This window comes from Anoplophora glabripennis, unplaced genomic scaffold (genome assembly GCF_000390285.2).
Source record: "Anoplophora glabripennis isolate ALB-LARVAE unplaced genomic scaffold, Agla_2.0 scaffold431, whole genome shotgun sequence".
Taxonomy (NCBI): domain Eukaryota; kingdom Metazoa; phylum Arthropoda; class Insecta; order Coleoptera; family Cerambycidae; genus Anoplophora; species Anoplophora glabripennis.
Genome location: NW_019417026.1, coordinates 99,586 through 120,160, shown reverse-complemented (window position 1 = coordinate 120,160; position 20,575 = coordinate 99,586).

Sequence of the window (20,575 nt, the reverse complement as noted above, 5' to 3'; positions counted from 1 at the left end):
TCGATTTTTTTTTAGTCCATTTACTGCTATAGCGACGGACGCGTCTAATATTCTATTATTTAGATATATATTCATCATTAGGTTCATTTCTATATAATCGATACAGCGATAAGAACCAACCATTTGCAATAGAAATGACCGACAATTGGCATTTACAATAATCACCAATATACTAGAGGAGAAGGACCGAATATGGGCCATGTACTTAATATGGGTCTCATGGCTATACCTACTAGAACATCTAGCGGCATCAGTGAATACTTTAAAAGACAGCTACCTAGTAGCGAACTGCTTTACCGACATTGTGCAGTTGATTTCTTATAATGTTAGAAACAGGTGGTGGTGAATGTGTTACTGGAATTCTGAATATTATCTGAAGGTAAGTTGTTATTATGTTTTATACGATTTTTAGTGACTAGGTATGTTTGTATATTCACCTAGATATTTTGTATAAAGATCAAAGTTTGTTTTGTTCAGAAAATATTTTGATTCACTTAAACTCTACAAATAATAGGTATCTATTATTGAATGACATGCAATGCTGGTAAAATGGGCCCTTTGTGTGTCCGAATATGGGCCAGGATCTATATTCTCCCCTGATTTTGATTTAGTTCTTTTTCCAGGTTGACCATTCCACGCAACAAACCAAAGTTTTTACCAAAGAATTTAAGGAAACAATGGAACTCCGAAGACATGATAAAGGCTATGGATAGCGTAAATAACAAAAAAATCACATTTGTGACTTTTGCAAATAATTTCTTTCTTTCTAATTTCTGTTATTGTCATTACTCTTTTGTATAATCATATATGAAGTTTTTTACTAGAAAATAAAGTTCCTTTTGTTAAACGTAAACTTATATGCATCATTTCTGATAGGAGCCCATATTTCATACACTCTATCCTTTTACAAGATATTGTTCAATTTTCATATTTTAACTGATATCTCAGTTTTTTTCTTTCCGGAACTTTGTCGCGCTCATTATTGTAGACGAGTTCTTGGACTAAGTGTGCCCCAATTTTTAGGTGTATTTGTCAAAAAATTTGTTAATAATCTATAAAAACCAAAATAGGGGCCCATATTCGGACCTTCTCCTCTAATATTTAGCATGGTGACCGAATATACAGGGTGGCCGCTGAGTTATCCGAGATACTTCGTATATTAATTCTATTAATTGTATATTAATTATATTCATTTTTCCAGAATTCCAATCGGTGCTTGAAATATCCGGGTTTGCCAGATCGTATGGGTAGTTGCTAAAGAGTAAATTACATTGTTGCGACCAGACTAGGAAATTAATAATTAGCCGCTTGGCCGAGACTAGAAAAAAATTGTTAATTGATAGTTCGTTAATAGTCATCATTGACAGTTGGTTCTTTTTTATTTTTGCATCATTTTTGTTCATAGCTTTAATTTATGCAAATGAAGAATACGCGGACATGATTTTATGATTTTCGTGTATGGATATTGCAACGGTAGCACCACCGCCTCAATTAGGAAATATCAACGACGATATCCAAACCGCCGTCCGTCTTATAGACAAGCAAGCGTTCAATAGAATCTTCACAACTTTTCGATTAACGGGTGAGTTCCCTAAACCGTGAAGAGAAGTTATGCGAAGAAACAATGCCGCAGAAGTGCTTGAGCTTGTTGAAAATGATCCTGAAGAATTTATGTGCTTACTGGACAAAGTAGGACGGCTGCCCAACACACTGCGAGAAAACGGACTGCATTCCTATCATTACCAACCAGTACAAGAACTTCTCCCCACGGATCTTCGTTCGTCTTTGTGAATGGTGGAGCAATCAACTGGATACTCTTTCAATAATCCTTTTCTGCGACGAAGCTCCACTTACAAGAAATGGAATCAACAACGATCATGTGAAGGCAATCGAGAAACCCGACGTAAACGTTTGGGATGGAATAACTAATAATGAAGTTATCGGACCATATTTCTTCGGCGGGAACAGCGAGATGAACCGGGCTTTTTTGGAGAACGATTACCTCTACTACTTCAGGACATTCCTCTTCAAATAAGAAGGACGATGTTCTTCTTACATGATGGAGCTCTGTTCCATTATGGAAGAGGCGTTATAATTTCCTCAATGAAAAATATCCAAATCGATGGGTCGTGGTAGTCCCACTGCTTGGCCACCGTGATCTCCGGATCTCAACCCGTTGGACTTTTTCATGTAGCGATAGTGTAGACACTTACCTGTTCAATGGGAAAATCTAATTGCAAGGACCAATTCATTGAGCAGATTCATACGGCATTTGATGAGGTGAAAAACAATATGGAGAACTACAACTGGGAACGGGAGCTTCGAGAGAGGATCGAGTTATGCATTGCACAAGGCGGTGGCCAAAGCTTTAGTAATTACACTGGCATTACGCTTTTATTAAAATAAACTACAATTATTTCTAAGCCATCTAGTCGAAACAATGTAATTTACTCTTTAGCAACTACCCATACGACACGACGCTTCAAACCCCCATATTTCAATGTCCACCCTGTATATCTTCTTAAATCTTTGTAAAACATATTTGGAAATATAATATAATGAATATCATATTAAATCACTCATGATATCTACAGAGTGGGCACCTAGGTCACCAGATCTTAACCCCCTTGACTTCTTCTTGTGGTGTTACCTAAGAGAATTAGTGTATTCAACTCCGGTTTATACAAGAGAAGAGTTGATGGCAAGAATACTTGTAATGAAATTAAACAGAATCCACAAATGCTATTTAGAGTGGAACAAAATAATCTTAAAAGATAAGGAATTGCATTGAACTAGATGGAGGAAATATCGAGCATTTACTGAAGTAACCTCTTTTAATCCATATGTTTCATTCTTAACTTTTTTCTGTTGCGTTGTGTCCCCGCTTGTGGTTATACACAAAATACAAAAATTTAATTATCTTGACAACCGTTAATTTTTTCATAAGTCACGAGGTATACCTTTTTTGTAGAAAATAAACAGGGCTATCTGCCTGCGAGGGCGAAATGTCAAATTTGACAGCTCTGTCAAAGTTGCGTAAATTTTAGAACATAATTTCGACCGTCCTTGTATAATAAAAGATATTTGATTCAATTTTAAATGTACAAAGATACATTTGAATGAGTTGCTTTGATCCCCCAAATTTCAAGTTAATCAAAGTAACGCTTTAGAAATTATGGGCAATATTCATTTTTCAATTTCTTACTTTGAGTGACAATAACTCCTCAACAATGGCACCTAGGTAAAAAGTTTATATGAAGTACTAGCACTCGTTTGACCTGCTCTATATAACCCTTTATTTTTTCCCCGTAGTTACCGGACACCCTGTATATGAGTTGATAATGAAAAAAGTATTTTGTCAATACATGTGTTACCATTTTCGTGATCTCAGGGTTGGCCATCCTAATTTTAATTTTTTTAGCTACTTAACTAACACTGTTCGCGTTAGTGTGGACCCGGCATTACAATGACACTAAATGTTCTAAGTGCTTCACCGACAATTCGCACAGATATGAAATATCCGTTCGAATTTTCTGCCGGCTAGTTAACAGGAATCGCTAACACCTACAACAATTCGCAATAATTAATTTGTAAATACTGTATTAAGGAAAAAGAAAAACAAATATCATTTGCTTATTTCATTAGGTTATCAACACGGATAATTAACTTGTCAAGTATTCTGTTTATGATGTGGCTTGAAAGCAAGTTTTCTTTTGCCTTGTTTTATTTATTTGGGAGGGAATTGAATGACGACTTGACGCTAAATAAATTTGTGCACGTGGCGTGAGCTGCAAAGTCCCAACTTTGTGTTTCCATCTTTGATACAACACAACGGCAGAATTGATATTTTATGAAATGGCAAATGCTTTTAGGAAAATAACACAGGCTTTTTATGCATACTTTCACTCGATTGATTTATTTTTTTCCTAGGCACCTACCTTCGTGTCTACACCTGTGCCAGATGTATTTCAAATTAGTTTAGAACATGTATGCTAGGAATTTCAAAACGTAGTAAAGTATTTCAGAAAACGGCATCTAGTATTTTAATATACACTAATGGAAAAAAATTTTAAAGGAACAAAAAATGTTCGAATTTTTCCCGTTTCAAGATCTTTAGACAAAAAATTTTTTTAAGCTACGGTTATTAATCAATCAAAAGAACACCTCGACATAAAAAAAACATTTTTTTTTTCAAACTCAAGCAACACAGGTAAGTTAGCTTCAATTCAGCTTCAATTTAATTTTCGAACGGTCTCCGTGCGACTATTGGTTGCCGAGATATCGACGATTGAATGGAAAATAATACTTTTGTCTTTAATCATCACTATCTCTGCAAGAAATTATTGCACAGTAAATCCAAAGGCAGTTTTGAAAACTGTACAAGGACCTGTAATAGTTTTCGAAAAAAAACATTTTTTTTTTCATAAGGTAATCCAGCCAACCGTTTTTCTGTTCCATTGCTCCTAAATATTATGTAATAATTATCAAAATGTAAAAGAAGAATTTTTATTGACTTTTCCCACAATTTTGCATTAGATATTGTGCAAAACCGTACTTATCTTATTAACTTCGACGTCACCTGTTACATGGGTGTTGTATAACAATGAAAACGTAATATTAACGGTCGGTAGAAGGAAGCGCAAAAAGCAAACGCTTAGGTGGGGCATTCTGGAAGGAAGCCTAGTTAGTTGAATATAGGCAGTTGAAGTGAGAACAGTGTGGAGATGGGTAGTAAGACGATCGGCGGGCAGTGTAGTGTGAAAAATATAGAAGTAGTGGAAAATTAAGTGTTTAACCGGAATTAGTTAGTAGGTAATATTATTTAACTTTGTTGTTAATTGTTCTATGTAATCTTATGATTGTGATGGTTATAGATGTTTCATGATAATAATTCTTTGTATGTTTAGCTTCCATTGCTTTATGCTCAAGGGCACATATTTTTCCAAGGTAAAATTGTTATAATTATTATTAACGATTGCTCATTATTTATTTCATGTTAAAATATATATTTTGTGTGGGCGCCCAGACATTACAATAACGACTCCTTTGTTTCACATCTAGCTTGTTTTTGTCATGATTACGTTGTTCGTAAAATATAGATGTTTCATGATAATAATTCTGTGTATGTTTAGCCTTCATTGTTTTATGCTCAGGGGCGTATCTTTTTCTAATATAAAATTGTTACAATTATTATTAAAGATTGCTCATTATTTATTACATGTTAAAATATGTATATATTGTCGTGACTGCCCAGATATTACAATAGCAACCCCTTTGTTTCACATTTNGGAAAATAACACAGGCTTTTTATGCATACTTTCACTCGATTGATTTATTTTTTTCCTAGGCACCTACCTTCGTGTCTACACCTGTGCCAGATGTATTTCAAATTAGTTTAGAACATGTATGCTAGGAATTTCAAAACGTAGTAAAGTATTTCAGAAAACGTGCATCTAGTATTTTAATATACTTTAGTGGAAAAAATTTTAAAGGAACAAACATTGTTTTAGTGATTTTCGAAAGGCTCTGTGAAAAATGGTCGTGTCGAGATAAACAAAAAACACGTTCCGAAGCTTGAAGTCCCTAGTTCCAAGATCTGTACACAAAAATTTTTTTATGCTACGGTTATTAATCAATCAAAAGAACACCTCCACAAAAAAAATCATTTTTTTTCAAACTCAAGCAACACAGGTCAGTTAGCTTCAATTCAGCTTCAATTTAATTTTCGAAAGGTCTCCGTGCGACTATTGGTTGCCGAGATATCGACGATTGAATGGAAAATAATACTTTTGTCTTTAATCATCGATATCTCTGCAAGAAATTATTGCACAGTAAATCCAAAGGCAGTTTTGAAAACTGAATAAATACTGTAATGGTTTTCGAAGAACATTTTTTTTCTTCATCCATGACATCAATTTGAAAAAGGTGCAAAAAATGACTTTATAGTTTTTCTACCGCTCATCTATAAATATTGATGAAGAGATTAATGGCCAACCGTTTTTCTGTTCCATTGCTCCTAAATATTATGTAATCATTATCAAAATGTGAAAGAATTTTTCTTGACTTTTCCACAATTTTGCATTAGATATATGTAGTTTCAATTTAATAAAAAAAATCAGAAAATTAAAAAAGCATTCTTATTGATTATTATACAGTGCGTCCCAGAAGTAACGCAAAAAATTCGTATTTTACTTTGAGTTTTCACAAAAACTCTAAAACACGTCAATTAGTAAATAGGAATTGTCGTTTTGTCACGTTGGTTAAACTTTTTTTGCGCTATGTTTCATAAACCTATGACGTCATCGACATTTTTTTTTTAATAACACTACCTAATTTTTTAAGCATAAATGGATAGCCCTTTTGAAGGGAAATGCGTCGATATAGGGTTTGGCCTACTTTACTTTGACAGGTGAGAAAAACAAGCCAACGATTGGAATGGACCTGGTTTGAATTAATAACAAACGTAGGTATCACAAACTTATGTGCGAACAGTGCTATAGCAAAAAATGTGTTTTGGTTAATTGTAGGTACATGTTTTTATGTAGATTTGGTAGGTACACCCGATCACAGCGGCTATGTAGGTATTGTTTTGAAGACGACAGTTAGCGAATGCAATAGTGCCTCATATCATTGTGACAGTTACAAATACCATAACTTTACATTACGATGGTGTCGTGTTTAAATGAGAAACAAAGAACTAAAATCCTAATTATGGTTGGATACAGAGATAGTATCCGTAGTTATGATGAAGTATGTAATTATTCAATACCAAGTAACCAGAACAACCAATACCTCCGTCTACAGTATGCAGACTAGTACGCAAATTTGAAGACGCTGGACACGTTAGAGATCTGTCTAGATCTGGAAGACCAACGATAGTGATAGAAAATGATAGGCAAAATGTTATTTTTAGCTGTCACAGAAAATCCACACACTGTCGTTCGTCGTATCCCCGAAAACGCCAACATATCAATACATAAAAACGTACCTACAATCAACCAAAGCATCCACAAATTTCCATTTTTTGCCGTGGCACTGTTCTCGCATCAGTTTATGATTCCTACTTTTGTTGTAATTTTAAACCATGTCCATTCCAGTCATCGGCTTATTTTTTGCTCCTGTCAAAGTAAAGTAGGCCAAACCCTATATAGACGTATTTCGCTTCAACAGGACTATCCATTTATGCTTAAAAAATTAGATAGTGCTATTTAAAAAAAAATGTCGATGATGTCATAGGTTTATGAAACATAGCACAAAACAGGTTTAAGCAACGTGACAAAATGACAATTCCTATTTACTAATTGACGTGTTTTAGCGTTTTTGTGAAAACGCAACACATAATAAAATACGAATTTTTTGGGTTACTTCTGGGACACAATGTATATTTTGTTTAAATTAAGTTCTTAACTTTGTTAAATTTTTACAGCCATTTGAAAAATACTTTGAGAGGAAATCATTATTAAGAAAATCAAGTAGCAAGAAAACTTGCTTTTGAAAACTATTTCGAAAACGAGGAAAAATAAAATACATGTAAATTAAATGTGTGTTTAAGTACATAGAATTAAAATTTGATTGCCTAATTACGAATTAGCTTAAATATACACAAAACATTTTTCAAACAAATAACGAATATACATTAGGTAGTTGAGTACATATTTTTTTCAATACAGCGAGGCAATTCGTTAAAATGTTTATTTCCTCCACTTCCACTCCAGTGACTACATTGTAATAGTTTTTTGAACGATAATCGATATAACTGCTCGGGTACCTATATGGTTTTCTCAACAATTACTGAATATAGAAATATTTTGAAAATAATAAAAAATAATATTACCTTCAGTAATGTATTCGAAAACTAAATTATGTTAAAAAATCACTTTAGTATATAGAAACGATTTACAGTACATTAATAGTATTTACTATTTAAGTAGGTTATGTCCGTTGAAAATTTATTTTTGAATATAATGGCTATATTAAAGTTAAAAGTATAATGTAGTTTTGTATCTTAATATCGATGTGGGTATAGACTTTTTTAGTGTGACGTCACATATTTAGGCAACCCGAAACAAATTGTCATAGTTGAAATTGTACAGACCGAATCTGACCCTTGTGTACTATTTAAGTAGATACTATAAAAAAAACATCAAATTATTTTATTTTTTTCGAGAATTTAGAAGTATTTAAGAACAACCAACACGTGTTTCATAAAATAGATACACTAATGTGATTAAAACTTTTCTAGTTCTACTAAATATTTGTATTGTCTTTCTTGATGTTATACTGTGTCAGTGTGTTTATCGATTGTTTTTTTTTTCAAGTGGTTTATTATAGACGTACTCCTAACCACAACCAAACCTTTCTTGAATGATTTCCTGTTGCAAGGCTACTTCGCTTACATAAAATTATTTTTAATGCGCACGTTCAGTAACATAGATATAATTTTAATTTATTAATTACTATAAAACTCAATATTGTTCTATAAATTTAAATATATAAATTCTATAATTCTTTTAGTGTGTCACTTGGGGTTTGAAACTTCTTAAATATTTCTAATATTGCCAGAATATCGCGATATTTAAAGTTATGATGAAGAAGCTAACATAGCTTTGGAACTTATGTCCATAAGGTCGAAAATCGATCTAGTAAAAATATTGAGAAATTCTTCATGATAATGTGTACTATGGAGTTGCCTATTATTTGGCGTATGTGACGTCACAACTAAAAAGGTCTATTAACTGCTTTTATAGGACACTTACTACCCACCATATACTTTTAAAATATATCAGTAGTATTTGTTTTTTAAAAGCACATTCAAGAGCTGGAAATATTCCAATATAAATTAATTCAATATTTTTGTAAGGCTTCTTAAAATATCAAATAGTCTTAATTTAAAAATGTTTTCTATAAATCAATTACAAGAACCACAAAATATGGCATGGCATTAGAATGTAAAAGTTTAAAAAATTAGGTATTGCAAAATATTTTGAACTTTTTCCGGAACTGATTTCAATACACGATTTGCAAATATAACTACTGATATGAGTATGACAAATAGAGATGTGAAGAGATTTATCGTAAATTTATTCATGGTATAGACAGGTTAACATACAGGATATAAAATTGTGATTTATTATTAGTAGCCTAATAAATGTTGTATCAGATTAGAAAATCTTAAAAGGTTTACATTAACTCACATGACGAATAGATAAAACTAGTATGGGCATAGTTTAAGTTAAGATCTGTGTACAATTCTCCCTAACTTCATTACTCATATTTTTTTTATACCTACTGTCGTCTTACGATCATTAAGTATAAAAAACACGATTTTCATCCATTGTGATATGTTGTTATTTGAAAACTGTTAAAATAGCCAACATTTTTACACAAAGTTATATATTTCATGTTTATAAATATTTGTTCATACATTTAGATTTTCTATTTAACGAAAATGTCTCATTCGTAACCTTTTTAATGTTTGAAAAAATATATGTTCATAATCGCCCTATATTAAAGGGTTACTTTTATACATATGCGTATATGTAACTGAGAAAATATTCCACATGTTTTACGTGATGTTTTTTTTATATCATACGATTTCGACGTTCTTACAATAAAAATTGTCAGTTCTCAAATACGCTTTACTGGAAATGTAAAATATAGGAGAAAAATTGTATTTATGATTAATTAATAAAATAGAAATCTCAATATTGTTTCTGGATATGTATATATAAATGATTTATTATTTTAACGTATTTTCATTATCTAAATAATATATTTCATCAACAAATTAAATATATAGATATGATGAAACTAAATTCAATAATTCAGATTAACTGATTTTAATTAATATTTATTTTAGTTATACAGGGTGCGCTCTTGAAAACGAAACATAACGAATAACTCCCAGGAAAATTATTTTTCCGAAAAACGCACAGACAGGTCGATTTTTGATCGAAGGGGACCTTTTCACATAAATTTATAACAATTTATTACCTACAGATCCTCCTCAACTTGACGTTTGATAAAAGATTTCTTCTGTTTTGTTTGCAAATAAATTTGTAAAAAATAGGTTTTTTATTAACAACCTGTATCTCCAAAACTAATCGCTCGAGTTGAAAAAATAAAACACGGTTGTGCAAAGAATTAGAATACCTTTCACGAGTCACTTCCTCCCTATTAAGATTTTTGGGAGTCTGTAACAAGAAATTCATGTGAAAAGATGTCCCACTTCGATCAAAAATCGATCTGCCTTGGCGCATTTCAGAAAAATAATTTAGAGTTACTCGCTCTGTTTTGTTTTCAAGAGCCTCTGTATAACCATCTAAATACAATATGTTCCATACTAGATTTAAATAAAATAAAAAAAATAAACATTGACATTTTGTATTTGTCTGTTCATTATCGACCTACAGCCACAGCAATTATAAATACTTTTGCCCTGATGATAATAGCTTGTAACCTACAATTACCTAAACATAGCCAAAAACTTATAATTGATTAATACTAGATCCTCACCTACGCATGTGGCCCTTCCAGGTAATATAATCGATATTTAAATAGTGTGTTTACTCCACTGAACATGCTTACGTGTCACGTAGCAAATTACAAAGTGGTGCACTTAGTGGCATCCAAATGGAATATCCCAGTAAATAAATGTCAAAGGGTTAAACAGGGAAAGGATGACATCGACGTGAATTGAAGAACTGATAAATATGTATATGTTAATGACAATAATGATAATGGATATTAATTTTCCTGGATTTACGACACGTCATTACCCTTGTATGACTTATTCCTCTGCTCAAAATAAATAAAAAATATGGGTAATTTTTCTTTCAATATTGTTCCTACGATTCTACTTTTCTTCAAATATTGAACGTAAATAATTCTTGATGAATGTTACTCAAGAACCATTGAAGATAAACATTTCAAATTCGACACAATCTAATTCTTTCGCTGCGATTGAAGAAAAGATTTTGGGAGACGGAATAAACCTAATTCATTCAGTAAAAAAATCGATGTATCCTTTGTATTTGTACGTTATTTAGAACTAACTTATGGAAAAATTAAAAAATAAAAAATTAATAAACCACAACCATTCTATTTGCTCCCACGATTGGACTAGGACTAAATAATATGTTCGATATAAAAAATTTGGTTTAATCCACACCAGTAAAGTAATTATTGTTTGTATACAGGGCGATTCAGTCGTAACGTTATTAATTTTAACCACGTATTCGAAAGGCCTAAGACAGAAAATCGAAAAAAAAACCTGGACAAAAGTCGAAATTTTAAAGTCGGTGGTTTGAGTTAATACTTCATAATATCCTAGAGATGGTGTCACTGCGTAGTTCTTTAAAGGGGTTGAAACAACTGTCGAAAGTATGTTGCGACACATTAGCATATTTCACTTACCACTGACTCCTCGAAAACCAGTGAATTGAAAATACGTGCAAATTTTTACTAGAGTACGAATCGTGTGCAATATGGAGAGTGTTCCTGGAGATAAGTCGAATACATTTGCTCATCTATAACCTCATTTCACGAAAGTTGCATGTTTTTATTGTGTAAACAAAAACGTCTTGTAATTTCCATCGATTTCAAATCACATCAATCTTAAATTATCGAACTAGTTGTGATCCCAAGAGAGCATGCACTATTAAAAGTTGGAAAATGCATACAGGAGTGTCAAATTCATATATCAAAGGAGGAGAAAAAAGAGAAAACCTCCGGATTTTTCCTGATTCGGGTTCTGAGTTCAGTACAATAGTTTTAGTGTGTCTTCGCGTTCCAAACGAGCGTTTCTAGTCCTAATTATTTATTTTTCATATTTTTATCCATGACTTTTTAATTAATAATTTATCATTTTCAACAGGATTAGGCACCAGTAAAATTAAGTGCACGAAAAAATAAATTTTTCAGTTTTTGAAAGGAAAATTCCACGAGAATTTAGAAACGCAAATCGTCATTTTAGAACAACATTAAAAATATGTCAGATCTCAAGATAGATGAAAATGAGAAAAGTTTTTCACTCACAGTTCTGCCGATGTTTTCATGCTCAGACGGTTATATGACAGATGATGACGACGCGAAAGACTCGTATGTATTAGAAAAAGCTTTATAAAGGCGGGTATCCATTTGTGTCAAATGCCCCGTAATGTAACACCGAACATGTTACGTTACAGCTAGTGGAGACGGAGAATTGTTGCATGGTACGTGTAACAAATTTGACACGCGTAAATAATCCGGGACGAACCATCAGTTGTCGGATTTTAGTCGTCGCATCAAAGGGATGCAACAGTACTTTCTGCCACATGTTGAGACGGTGTTACCCTTTTGGCCGTAACGTTGCCTATTGCACATGTGATTTTGTCGTATTTTTTGTTTCGTCAGTCTTTTGTATATGGTCTGGGGTCAGTCTGTTTTCTGCAGTTACTAGAAAGAGTGTGTTTTTCTGTGTTTGTGCCATGGAGTGGAGTAAAGAAAAGATTTCCGGAGATTCCCATTCCTTATTCTTCAAAATTGTATGATGAATAAAAATATATTACGCTGCTGCTAACTGCAATTGCAGTGACGAATCCATTATTGCAGTCAGGTTTATGTTCCTATGTCGTCTCGTAACCTTATTTTGTTATGTTACGGAATGAATGATACGACCAAAACCACACATACTTTCGCAGCGAACCGTGTCACCTTTTGCAACAGGCCGTAACATGTTCGTTGTTACGTTACGGAGCATTGCCACAAGTGGATACACGCCTTAAAAAGAATACGCTTCAATATTTCGAAATTGTTTCTTTCGAAATAATAAATTCATTCTAAATATATGCCTTATATCGCAGATATTTACCTTTCGTACATGAGTTAATATTAATTACCTCAAAAACCTCAAATTCCAACCTTACATACGTTTTACGTGACCTCAATGCACTCGAAATTTCCATTAGATTCAATAAATTAACCTGATATATCGCCCATTTTGTGTCAGTCATCTTGAATTTGAGATTTTTGACTGCAAATTCGGTTTTAGCGACCTAAAAAACATAAATACCCTATTTTGGTAATGATGCAAACCTTTTTGGACTTTTGTCCAGCTTTTTCGGATTTCCGACCACTGTGCGGCGGACTTAGAGCGTTCGAAGGACGAGGTAAAACAGCTGATTTTTTACCTAGTCGTCTAGAATTTTGCAATTGGTTTCAACATCAAATTGCAGCGGATTTTAAAACTTTGGATGAATGAGTGCATACTCATTGAAGAGCAATAAGACACACAATAAGGTATACGTAGAACAAACTGAATAATTAATTGAACATTTCTAATAAACTAATGCAAAAAATTAAAGGGTCAAAAGAATTTCCGAAATTTTTCCGTGATTTTTGACAGACTGTATTAAGGTTAAAAATGGTCGTATCGGGAATTAAAAAAAAGCATTTTGAAGCTCTAATATTCTAGTTTTTAGATCTTTCGGTCGAAATTTTTTCGGAAAAAAATGGTTTTCATCTTTTACACGAATATTTAAAAAGCAGGAAAAAATTATAATATATGTTTTTTTAGAAAATTGACGGCTAAATTAGAAATATCCACGAAATGACTAATGTTAAGCCTGTCTTTTGCAGTTCGATAGACCCAGAAGAACCCTGTGAAGTTTCAACTAGATCTAGCGAAGCGTTTCTTTGTTTCAAACAGTCAAACTTTTGAAAAAAATTGAAGGGTCACGTATTTTGAGCTTAAACACTTCATAGTAAGGATTAAAATGGAAAAAAATCTCATATTTCTACCAAAAATAAATTTATGAAAAAAAAAGAAAAATTTAATTTTTTCAGAAAAGAAAAAGAGTAGTTTTATAAATTTGTCTCAAAAACGGTATGAATCGGGGTCGAAATCTGGATTGGGTCATCAACTTTAATTTTAATTTAATTAAAAGTTGATGAACGGAAGCATAGGACGGAAAAGCTGAATCGTGCTTGGAACAATTGGATTTTGTTTTCTTTAGTTTCCGGAAGGTTTTCCAAANAGAGTTCTCTAGACATTATAATATAATTATATCCTTAATAAACCAAGAAATAATATTTCATTTTAGTAGCTTTCATTGGCAGTTCTACATCTATTATATATGATAACTAAAAATTACAATTTCAAAATTTAAAATATTTAATAAATGTTAACTCGGTTGATTGCAGCTAATTATTCAAAACAAAGAAAAATAACATTTTCAAAATCGCTGGTTGAAAATGGAAGATGTCCTATTCTATTCGTTTCAAACATACAATCATAATATACACCTATAGACAGGGGCGGCCTTAACCATTGCGAGGCTCCGGGCGGCAGATCTTTGCGAGACTCTTGTTCTTTGTGAAATGTACGTAAATCGAATATAGATATTTTTTAATAATGATAAAATAAGGTACAAGATTCAAACATACTTTTCAATTATGTTTTAGTCAAATTACAACAAAATATATTATTCACTGATAAATTAATTGGTTTTGATATCGAACATTAAATAGATTTATTTATGGGAAATTTTATTTAGTCACTTATTACTACTTGTTAAGTATTAATATATTTACTATGAATTAACCAACATTATTTTATTGTCAGATACCTCTATAACTAATAGCTAAGGATAAAATAAAGTTTCAAATATAAACTTTTTTTATTCGGGTTGTTACGTGAGGCCTCGGGCGATCGCCCTGCTCGCCACCCCCTAAAGCCGCCTCTGCCTATAGATTCATCATTACTGTTGCGTATAAAATGTTCATTTCACGAGTTTTAACAATGTTGGGCGCTTCTCAGCAGAGGATTATAAGCATCAGCAACGAGAGAACCNATTTCCGACCACTGTGCGGCGGACTTAGAGCGTTCGAAGGACGAGGTAAAACAGCTGATTTTTTACCTAGTCGTCTAGAATTTTGCAATTGGTTTCAACATCAAATTGCAGCGGATTTTAAAACTTTGGATGAATGAGTGCATACTCATTGAAGAGCAATAAGACACACAATAAGGTATACGTAGAACAAACTGAATAATTAATTGAACATTTCTAATAAACTAATGCAAAAAATTAAAGGGTCAAAAGAATTTCCGAAATTTTTCCGTGATTTTTGACAGACTGTATTAAGGTTAAAAATGGTCGTATCGGGAATTAAAAAAAAGCATTTTGAAGCTCTAATATTCTAGTTTTTAGATCTTTCGGTCGAAATTTTTTCGGAAAAAAATGGTTTTCATCTTTTACACGAATATTTAAAAAGCAGGAAAAAATTATAATATATGTTTTTTTAGAAAATTGACGGCTAAATTAGAAATATCCACGAAATGACTAATGTTAAGCCTGTCTTTTGCAGTTCGATAGACCCAGAAGAACCCTGTGAAGTTTCAACTAGATCTAGCGAAGCGTTTCTTTGTTTCAAACAGTCAAACTTTTGAAAAAAATTGAAGGGTCACGTATTTTGAGCTTAAACACTTCATAGTAAGGATTAAAATGGAAAAAAATCTCATATTTCTACCAAAAATAAATTTATGAAAAAAAAAGAAAAATTTAATTTTTTCAGAAAAGAAAAAGAGTAGTTTTATAAATTTGTCTCAAAAACGGTATGAATCGGGGTCGAAATCTGGATTGGGTCATCAACTTTAATTTTAATTTAATTAAAAGTTGATGAACGGAAGCATAGGACGGAAAAGCTGAATCGTGCTTGGAACAATTGGATTTTGTTTTCTTTAGTTTCCGGAAGGTTTTCCAAAAGAACAAAAAAATTTCGAGTTTTTTTCGGAAAAAATGAAAAATCTCAAAAAATTTTTTTCCATTGAAATCATGATTTAAATCACCCCTGAAAGCATGTGGCAATGTCACTGTTACATCCTACAAAGTTTTAATAAAAGAACAAAGTTTTATATTAATATATTTAGTTGGACAGAAACATAATTCATTTTTACAGATTTCTCATATTTTCAGGATAAATTTTGATCCAATAAGTTAGCGCAGAGAACACAATCAAAATACACTAAATTAAGGCAGATCTGCATAAATAAAAACTAACTACGAAAAAAAGTATACATTATATTTCAGTAAAAATAGGACGCAGTTTAATGAACCATTATAATTCAATAACTTTCTTAAAAAACTTCGATATCCTGGAAGAGGAGTAACACTTACTAAGAAACACCTTGTACACACGCTTGCCGTTGCTAATAATATCTAGTTTCGAATTTGCCAACTTGAAACAACAATGCATTAGAATTGATTGGACCGTCACATTATATGCAGTTCTATTTGAAGTGCCGAGGTAATATAAGAACAGGGTGCTAATCCATGCAACAATTATTACTGAGCGACATATTCCAGCTCTTTGTACGTGCATTGACTTGGAAGTTCTTGCCTCCATACCCTGCATGAAATTTCAAGCAAGATATATCTGTGTATGATACTTTTGTTTTAATTGGTCTAAAGTTAGTCTTTTGAAAATTACCTAAAAATTTAGGATCTTTTTATCCTTTAATTTTTGTGAGTAGTGTATATAAATTAGAGCCGTGGATCAAATCTATTTCCAGGCATGTAACAGCATAAAGAGCATGGGACGCTTTTTACGAAATGGACTGAGCTAGTTGTCATCTTTTTTCTTCAGTAAAATTATTTGTAATCTGTTTTATCGGCAGCCCATCGGCTGACGGTGGTATCGCGTGTAGGACAATCGGTCGCCCGGCAACGGGACTATCACAACGTCAAACGGGAACGCCTTTTTTCCCGGCCACAGCTCGTACATTTTTAATGTCCTGGCTCATCATTTATTTACCACTAAAATGATTATTGGTTGGTAGTCGACCGGTATCGACAACTCTTAGATACTTTGTTAAACTACCAGTCTTTTTCTGTTACGTTTTCGATACACATAAAAATAGGTCTCCCGCGAAGTTGAGCACGCAACTTTGTACTTAAAATATTAAGTAAAATTGTGTACATTACGGGAATTGTTTATTAATTTTATAAAGTCTATTAGATCTATTAGGGATATACTTTAATTATATGGAATATTAGAAGAAATCGTCGTTTAGTAACTTTGATGATAGGAGCATTTATTATATATTAAATACGAAATAAAGAGAAAGAGTTCTCTAGACATTATAATATAATTATATCCTTAATAAACCAAGAAATAATATTTCATTTTAGTAGCTTTCATTGGCAGTTCTACATCTATTATATATGATAACTAAAAATTACAATTTCAAAATTTAAAATATTTAATAAATGTTAACTCGGTTGATTGCAGCTAATTATTCAAAACAAAGAAAAATAACATTTTCAAAATCGCTGGTTGAAAATGGAAGATGTCCTATTCTATTCGTTTCAAACATACAATCATAATATACACCTATAGACAGGGGCGGCCTTAACCATTGCGAGGCTCCGGGCGGCAGATCTTTGCGAGGCCCTTGTTCTTTGTGAAATGTACGTAAATCGAATGTAGATATTTCCGATGATTTAAGAGAAATGCAAAAGTTATAAATTTTGAGTTTTCAAATATTATATTAAGAGATTTTTAAGTTAACAAATACAAAGACGATACATTTTTAATAATGATAAAATAAGGTACACGATTCAAACATACTTTTCAATTATGTTTTAGTCAAATTACAAAAAAATATATTATTCACTGATAAATTAATTGGTTTTGATATCGATCATTAAATAGATTTATTTATGAGAAATTTTATTTAATCACCTACTACTACCTGTTAAGTATTAATATATTTACTACGAATTAACCAACATTATTTTATTGTCAGATACCTCTATAACTAATAGCAAAGGATAAAATAAAGTTTCAAATATAAACTTTTTTTATTTGGGTTGTTACGCGAGGCCCCGGGCGATCGCCCTATAGATTCATCATTAGAGATGTTTTAAAATCTTATGAGCTTTGACCTTCATATGCGCAGAAACATTACACCTATTATTCACAGTCTCTCTCGAGCTCTAGCGTAAACAAGCCTTTGATCCGATTACAAATATCATAATAAAATGCCCTATTCTTTATTATTTTAATTTAAACAATAAAAATATATATAACGAACGTTCGCCAGTTGACTTTATTGATGCCCGAGCGCCTTAGTTNTCTCAAATTTGTGAAATATTTTACTAACTGTCCCTTGCGAGATTTGGTTTTCGGGATATTTCGCATTAAATAAATCGCGCACTTCAGCCTGACTTCTTATTTTGTCTCCACATACAAGCAATATCAAGATTTCGATGCGTTGCCTTTTCGACAATACCACCACAATACCATTGCGATTCAGTAAATAACTTGATTTTGACACAATAGTAACGTTTCGAACTCCAATTTACAACTAAAGCGAAAAATTAACCAGAAAGCCTGGCAAGTAAGTGGTGCCAAAAAAAACGCATCATAAAAAATATATCTTTTTTGCGTTAGCAGTGATAGGTACAGTTTCAAATTCTTTATTTTATTTTGTGCAAATTCATGGAGGATAACACTGAAGATAATTAAATTTTATTTCACTTGTTAAGTAGGTGTTTTATACAACCCTAAAAACCTTGCTATTGAAAAACTAAAACTTGTTTATTTGGTATGTCTGGATTCGGTTTTCTTTTCAATGAGCCCTCTCATGCCTTATGTTTCCATTTGAAAAAAAAGTAGGGGTGGGTGGAGGTTAGGGGGTTGAAGAAAAATTAATTATTATATAACCGAAAGATGGGAAAAAATCAAAATCAGTTATCGTGTTTCGGCGTTTAAAAAAAATAACTCATTCAAAAGATATGAATTTTATTCCGTACTTCTGGCCATCCCTGTATGTTAGATGGTAGTGATTTTAATAAAAATATTTAGATTTTCAACCTTAAGGAACAAGAACGTTAATTGTAAAATACACTACTGGAACAAATTAAAGAGACAACAAATTTTTTTAGTGATTTTTGGAAAGGCCGCATCTCAGTGAATAGTCGCATTGAGATAATAAAAAAAAGCATTTTGAAGTTTTAGTCGCTATCTTTAAAATGTTTAGGCAAAAAAATGTTTATAAAGCAATAAAATAAATACCTCGAGAAAAAAAATTCCATTTTTTTTTAGGACTGTGCATGGATTCGGGAAAATTTTTTCAAACTCAATCAATTGAGGTCTCCGTGCGACTCTAGGTTGCCGCAATATCGATAGTTGAATGAAACACTTTTGTCTTTAATCATGGATATCTCTGCAAGAAATTATTGAACGGTAAATCGAAGGACAGTTTTCAAAACTTGAATAAAGTTCTCTCGATCTAAAGATCTTCAAATTAGAGACGTAAAAGAAAATCTCGTTACGACCATTTTTCACTGATACAGTTTTTCGAAAGTAACTAAAAAATTCATTAAAATTTTTTGTTCCTTTAATTTTTTTCCAGTAGTGTAAACTCTTGTGTCTTGTGTGGTTTATTGTTATTACTGATTCTACTTTAGCAAAAATTTTAAGAATAAGAATAAGTAAACTAACAAATCATAATTATTAATAATATGACCAATTAATATTTATCAATATAATATTAATAATAGTGAATATCCTGTTTTTGCAATGTCTTGCTTTTAAAACAGATGGTGCTTAACCTCCTTAATGTAATAGATATACATAATTCAATACTTTTAAACAGATTTCAAGTATTGTCATTAGAAACCAGGGAGTTAGGTATATTGTGTCAAATTTTTATAAACTTTTGCACATTGAAACTGATTGTACTACTTTTTTAAATACGTTTCTAATACATTCCTGAATTAGAAGGTAGAACACTTACTGCTACGAATATTTCAAAAACCAACAACCTTATTCCAACACCTATTAATGTGTACACATGCAATAATTTTAACCGTATGTCACAGTACTGAAATATTTATGTGGACACAAATTCATACAATCTCAATCATACAGGGTGGCCCAATTAAAACAGTCCACCTGAAATATTTTCAATGCAACAGGTTTTTCCGGAAAACCCCAAAACAGGTCGATTTTGCTTTCAAACGGGACATCTTTGGATCATAAATTCATGGATGTAGGGTCATCTCCCTAAATGGCGTGGCAACCCCTTCAAGAATCTTAAATAGCACGAGGGTTAAGTGGCACATCATTTTAAAAGTATTTCAACTCTCTTTAAAGTCATGCTGAAATTTTTTTGTTTTGCTTTAAAATTAATGTAAGAAACCCGTTGGAAGTGTCGGTGCAATAAATCGAAAAATAGTAATAAAAAAACTAACCGGATAATGAAACGGTAAAAAATTAGGTTTATCATCGAAGTTTTGATAAGGTGATGGATTTTATTAGAATTTTACATGTTTTGTTCCGATTTTCCAATAATCAGAATTGTCTAGGTAGTGAAAGGCAACACTCTGTTACTGATGAGGCTGCACAGGTTGCAATTTTGTGACATGTTGAACTAGAGTCCACTTCAAGCACCAGAAAATTAGAGGCAACTTCAGGAATTCCACATACCTAGTAGTCTTGACGATCTTGAAAAAGCATCAATTTCATCCCTATAAGACTAATCTCGTTCAAGAGCTCAATGAAGATGATCCAGAACGCCGTATACAATTTT